Genomic DNA, 7208 nt, shown 5'->3' with positions numbered 1-7208 from the left:
AGTGCAAAGATCAGAGCTGCTTTGAGAAAGGATGCTGCAGCCTTTGTGCAAGGCTTTAGACCACACTGAGTAGGAGAGGATTTAGGTTTAAGGTAGGCATTAACTGAATTCATGGTGTGCTGATGGGATAAAACACAAAGACAAAAAAGGATTTGTCTTGGGCATTGGCAGATCTGACTCTTGCTAATCTTGCTAGTGCAGGGAAAAAAAAACCCAACTCATAAAGCACCGAATTTTTAGGATGAGAATGTGTTATATCCACCTTCTGTTGTGTCAGCATCTTAGAATCAGACAATGCTTTGATTGAGCAGAGAGCAGAAACAAAGCTGGTATTTAAAATAAGCAGTGTGTGAGGAAGTATTAATTTCAAATGGAAAATATATGCAGAGTTGCAGTGAATTCTGAGACAATCTTGCTGTGACAAAAATACAAAAGAATTTATATTAAACCCATTGAATTTATTCACTGTTTATTGTAAGGCTATGTAAAACAAGTATAAATGATCAATAGAAATGGAAGTGAGACAGTTCAAAGATAAAAAAGTGCTAGAGTCATTTTGGGGAGCTTTTCCCTGAATGACACTACACCATGTCTTTCTGCCATGTGAAATGTGAGGCCTTTTGTTCTGCATGACTTTGATTTTTATAATTAACTTACTGTCTGTTTTGCTTTCTGTAACAGGTACTTCTCTGTGTAACTCTAATAATGATCTTCATTTCTGCTCAACTGCTAAAATCAGGTTATCCACCACCTGCTTAAAAAAACATAAAAAATTGAAAAAGTGAAGTGATAAATTTCAGAACAGAATAGAAATGCAGATCCAAGTAAGAAGAGAGGGTGGTGGTTTTGTTTATTTGCCTGTTTGAATATTATTAATTACCTCAAACAATAAGATGAATAGATTTTCTTTTCCATATTTGGAGAATACAGGATATTATTGAGAATATTTTGATGTCCAATAGTCATCAGATTCTTTTCTTGTCTAATCCCATCTTCTCTTTGCTCAGAAAAGGTAAATTAGATGAAAATCTCATGTCTAGGGTAATATATTTTGTTATTTTTGCCTTGACCTTTAGCAATTGCAGACTGATTAAAGCTGTCAAATTGTAACACACCCTACTAAATTTATTTCAATGTTGATAATGCTTCCTCTGGATAATCCTGACATTTTTTTTTAATTTTCCAATTTCTCTGATTTTAAATTGTACTCTGGCTCTCTGTCATTTTTTTATGGAAATGTTTCCATCACTGAAAATTCTTATGAAGTATTTCCCTCTATCAGGGTTAAGTTCCACAACTTCATCTGCCATCAGAAGCTATTACAATTTATTCACTTATCAAAGCCAGTGATTTATTTTTGGATAAAGCATCTCCTTTAAGTGGCAAAAGAATTTGTCTTGGAGTTATCCAGAGTGGGATTCACCTCACCCTCCTTCAGATGTTGACAGCACAGGTTCTCTTAAAGGCACTGGAGAAAAACAGCACTTTCAGGATATGATTTTTCTTGTTTATTTTGCATGCCTGCCTTAGGTTGATGTGATTCATGCTCTGGTTTCTGGTGACTGTAAAGGAGATTTCTGTGGCTAGGAAGAGAAACAAGGATTAGCTCTGCTACAGGAATCTCCACTGCAGATCCACCCAACCTTGGATTAGATGAATCCCTTAGATATTACAAACCTTCCACCTTCTCTGGTGCTTTATTGCAGTGGTTACTTTTCCTACTTCTTTAAGAAAGCATTTTTTATTTCTGAAATGCATTGGTTGGGTTTTGCTTTCACTCACTAACTTTTACTTTTTTTTTTTTTTCCTCTTCTGTGTTTGACAGAGCCAGAAGAGAAAAGTGCTCCCCTGTTGCAAGTATTTTTATCCAATTTATTATTTTTGTTACGTTCATCTTAGAGGAGACGGAGACAGACATTTTGGATGAACCTGACTTTGGTTGTTTGCACTGAATTTTGTGGCTGTCCCTGGATTCCTGGAAGTGTCCAGGGCTGCATGGGGTTTGGAGCACCCTGGGACAGTGGGAGGTGCCCCTGCCATGGCAGGGGATGGGATGATGTCCTTTAATGTCCTTTCCAACCCCAAACATTCTGTGATTTTCAGGCTCAGAGAAGCGAAGGGAGGCCAGAGTCTCCTGCAGGAGATCAGATTTTATATCAGTGTACACTAAAATGCAAAGGGTTTTGTGCAGCATGGAAACAGCAGAAGAGATTTCTACTAGAGAAGGAAAAGGATTTTCAGCTTTGTCATATTCCATTTAAGAAAAGTGGCTTTCAGCCAAGTGCAGGGGAAGAAAATTTGCACAGAAAACAAAAAATACAGGGAAAAAGCAGGGAAAAATAATAACATATCTGAATGCAATTAGCAGTTACACTCCAGTGACAAAGCATATTCCTTATTTCACAGTCTGGCTTAGTAAATGATGATAAACTAGCACCAGCAGCAGACACAGCTAGTCCCTTTGTGTAAGCACAAGTAGGAGATATTTTCTAATGGCTAAAGCTGCATTTTTGAACCCTGACTTATTTTGGAAGTTGCTATTTCACATTTACATTCTATATATATGCAGCACCCAGGACCCAAGACAATATATTAAGAAAAAAAAAAAATACATGTAATAAAAGGTGTAAGAAATTGAGATAATGAAGTTCTGAGAGAAATATGAAACAAAGAAAATTCTTTCACTAGATAAAAGATGATTCCCTCATTTCACATAAAGAATTGCAGCAGGTAAAAGAGCAGAGGCATCAGTTCCTCAAGAGAAAACTCCTTGAGCTGCATTTACAAAAGTGGCCACGAGCTCCTTCCATTAAATCCCCTTCATGATGGCTTGGCTAACCCAGACCTGATGCTGAGGCCAATCAGACCTTTGCACTGGAGAATCATTTGCTTCCATTTGAAGGAAAAGAGATTTTTTTGGTCTTTTACAGCTGAAAATGTTTCCACTTGTCCTCCTTCAGCAGTGTAGAATGTCCCTCCAAAGTGTTTTGTGGAAGAGGAGAGGACCAGATGTTAAACTGAAGGTGCTTTGAGAATCAAAGACCTGTTGGGTGATCCTGCAGCAAGGAATGAACTCAAGACATCCTGGCTGAGAAATTAAAGAAAAGCACTTGCCTGCAGGGTGCAGGGAGCAATCTGTCTGTGCCTGCAGATAAAGGAAGGCAGGACTGTCCCAAGTGGCAAAAGCAGTTCATAAATCAAGAGAGCGACCTTTGAATTTAGCCATGAGTTGGCCATCAGTAATTTTAGCAGGAACTGTCCAAGGAGCACATCCTGCATCTTCCAGCTGCTGAAAAAGGAGGCTGGAAGATGAGGGAAGGTGTGTGAGTCAGTTGGAGGTGGGAGCTGGGGGGAGCAGTGACCTCCTCAATCAAATCTGCTTCATTACTGTCTTTATCATGCTTTCATTAAGGAGAAATTGTCTCGGCCAGGGCTCTGACCACAGACCCTCAGAGATCAATCTGCAGCACAAAAATTCTCAGGTGCACTCCCCTTCAAGCCTCTTCAAGATTTGAAAGTGAGAATTTTATTGGGTGGCTTTTAAAGGAAGATTTAATAGATTCTGATAGGTATCCACCTTCTGTGGGTGGATTACTGCACCTGAAAGGAGCCAACCTCATCAGTCACATTCAGATAAAATGCAGGAATGCCTGAATGCTTGGTGGAAGGTTTTTTCCATGCTTGTTGGCAAGAAGGAACCACAGACAATTTTCAGCCTCCAGAGAACATTTATTTCTTCAAATATTTCTAGTTTAGGCTCCTTATCTCACTACAATCAATATCCATATCTCACTACAATCAATGCCCATCATTCTAAGATCTGGTAAGGAGTACTGCTTAGGTTTTATTTATTTATGGTGTCTTTTCTTTAGAAACAATCCCAAATTCTTATTAAACACAAAAGCTTTGTGTATATTGAGTTTCTTTATAGTTGTAGGTGGAAATTCAGAGTTATCAATCAATCCTTCTAAAGACCACTCATTATTGATATTTGGATTATCAAAAAGGCACAGGTTTATATTGCTTGTTATTTTAATGCTGTTTTTTCCAATTCTTTCTACAGAATATAAAAAGCTACGGTTGAGAAATAAATCTGTGTAGCAACACTTTTTTTACAGAATAAAATGGTTTTGAAATTCTGTTCTGAGAAATAAAAAAAAGTTGTTAAATGTGGGGCTTCTTAAATTAAATATCTTTTGGGAATTTGGAAATATCCCTGACCAAATCGCTGACTTCTGGTACTACTTAAGGACAAGTCTCTCATTGTGCTATTTCACCACTCCTGCAAGCACCAGCCCCCAACAAACAAAACAAGACAAGAAAACAAAACAAGACAAAGAAGAAGAAAAATTATTTCATTGGAAATTTCAATTTTCTCTTCCAAACCTCCTGCTGACCCTTTGGGGCACACAAGCTGAGGGTTTTTTTTACTTAGAGCTTCTCAGCAATTTGGTGCTGCTTTCCATTCCTGGCCAGTCCATCTTCTCCTCCGTGCTCCCACAGATTTGCGGCAGAGTCACCACTCCTGGGATTGTTCAGAAATCATGAATATTGACAATTGAGGACACAGTTTAGTGGAGAACATGGTGCTGAGTTGGTAATTGTGATTGGTGACTTTGAAGGTCTTTTCCAACCTTATTGATCCCACAATTTCTAGAAAGAAGAAAACTTCACTCAGTGGTGATTGTTTGTTCTGGGATGTGAATATTGCAGAATTGGACTTCAGGAACAAAGCAGAGAAATCAGTGGGCTGGCTCTCACCTCAGCTGTCTTGTGTGAAACCTGAATATCACTTCAGCTATGACCACAGGGGGTTCACAAGCTCACCATGACAAAATCCAGAGCCCCAGCCTGGGCTCAAAGTGCAGTTTGAGCAGCAGACTCCTTCCACACCCCCATGGAACTGGAAATTCTCATCGTCAGCTTTATCTTCTGTCACACATAAAGAACCTTTTTGTGCTCTTTGAGACTCTGCATGTCTTTTCCTCCTGATAAAGAGGTGCTGTCAGATAATAGTGTACAATTCCTTCAGTGACTGCCAAGTATGTAAACACAGTGTAAACATTGTTGGTCTCCCTTCCAATTCCATTTTTATCCAGGTTTTGGAAGGAGAGAAACTCCCAGATGTTTCTGAAGTCCCCTGATGGTTACAGGAGGGTTCAATCCCCAGAAAGAGAGGACATAGAACACAGAAATCCCAATAAAATTCATCCATCTAAATGTCTAAAGTGTGGTAGGATTACTCTTGGCTGTATAGCAAGAGATGAGTTACAAGAATGCTGCAGATTTCAGCTCAAATCAAAATAGAATTTATATAATAAATTGCATAACATATTTAAAGGTATATTCATAAAAGGTATTTATGTAAATTACGTATTTATACAGCAGTCAGGTGAAGTCCTTGGTGATGGGGAAATGGGAAAGGGGCAAGCATTTTTAAAAAAAGGTAGAAAGGAGGAGCCTGGGAACTCCTGACCTGTCAGCCTCACCTCTGTGCCTGGGGAAATCACAGAACAAATCCTCCTGGAAGCTGTGCTGAGGCTCCTGGAGGACAGGGAAGTGATTCAGGGCAGCTTTGGCAAAGGCACATCCCTGTCTGACCAGCCCAGTGGCCTTCCCTGTCCCATCAGTGGACAAGGGGAGGGCTGCAGATGTCATTTATCTGCAATTCTCTAAAGCCTTCAGCACATCTTCCCCCAACAGCCTTCTCTGTAAACCAGAAAGAGCTGGAATCGATGAGTGGGGAAGGAATTGTCACATCCAGAGGGGTGTGGTCAGTGGTTCAGCGTTTTAATGGACATCAAGGAGTCTGTGCTGGGGTCAGCACTGACAAAAATCTTCATTGGTGACACAGAAGTGGCACTGAGCACAGCCCCAGCTAATCTGCAGCTGGCACCAAGCTGAGGCTGCAGGGACATTCCTGAAGGATGGAGCCATCCAGGGGGAGCTGGACCAGCTCCAGGAGTGACCCAAGTGAGGTCCAGCAAGGCCAAGTGTAAGGTCCTGCATGGGTTTGAGGCACCCCCTGGTATCAATACAGGCTGGCAGAGAATGGATTGGGAGCAGCCCTGTGGAGAAGGACTTGGGGGTGCTGGTGGGTGACAAGAAGTGACAACAGAAAATGGAAGAATATCTGAACTGAGTTAGACCAGGAATCAACAAGTCCAGGAAGATCCTATAGAAAATATTAACAAGGGGTAAGGATTAACACAGAAGTGACCTAAATTATCTCCCAGAACCTACTGAAAAGTATTTCAGAAGGTTTCTGAGCCAGAAGGGGGTCTCATGATATTTAATTGCCTTTATGGACTTTTCCTCCATGGAACAGCTTTGTATCCTTGGAAGATTCTAGCATCTGTCAGGTCATGTAACATTTTTAGTTTAAGACATTTTTTGTTTTGAACCAGGTATCCCTGTTTTTTTCTTTTTTGGCATCTTTCCATCCTTGCATTAGGAAGGACAGTAGATTTGTTTTTTTCCTTATTTATCTTCTCAACACTATTTTTATATGCTCACACCATTTTTTTATGTTCATACCTTTTTTATCTCAGTAGTCTCTATTGAAGATGGAAAGCTCCTAATCCAGAACAATTCCACAAGTATAATTCCCATGATGACCTTCTGCTGTGCCTTGGCCATCACTACTTTGCCTGTTTTTACTCTCAGAGGAGCTCTCACACCTTCCCTTATGCTGGCTCCCTTCAGTGGGGATGTAACTTCCACCGGAAGGATGATTCACACAATGTAAATTCTTTAAACAGCTGATCATGAATCACAAGGGGTTGTCAAAGGGCATCTGTAGCTTATTTACCTGAGAAGAGGAAAGAACAAATTCTGTCTTCATGCCAAGTTGGAGCTCCAGAAAGAGGAGGTAGGTCAGATAGGGAAAAAAAATCTGAATTTATTGGTGACTGTACTCTGGACTTCAAGAGCAGTGGAATACTGGAGCTTTGCACCTGATCTATTCACTCTTTTACTATATTTTGTGGATCTAAAACATTCCTAGAGGAGCTGCAGGAGACACATGATTGGATACAGGAATCAACAGGTTTGTTTCAAAGAAATTCCCTTTGAGGGTTGAATTAAAGAGCCTTACATCCATTCAGCTGGGCTGGAATTTCCAGCACTCAGCTCTCTCTGGTGGCTGCTCTGACACCTTCCAACATCCTGAGGTGCACAGCTCTGGAGGATAAGCTACTTTATATTTG

Source organism: Catharus ustulatus, chromosome 1, assembly GCF_009819885.2.
Source record: "Catharus ustulatus isolate bCatUst1 chromosome 1, bCatUst1.pri.v2, whole genome shotgun sequence".
Taxonomy (NCBI): domain Eukaryota; kingdom Metazoa; phylum Chordata; class Aves; order Passeriformes; family Turdidae; genus Catharus; species Catharus ustulatus.
This window is presented reverse-complemented; position numbering follows the sequence as displayed.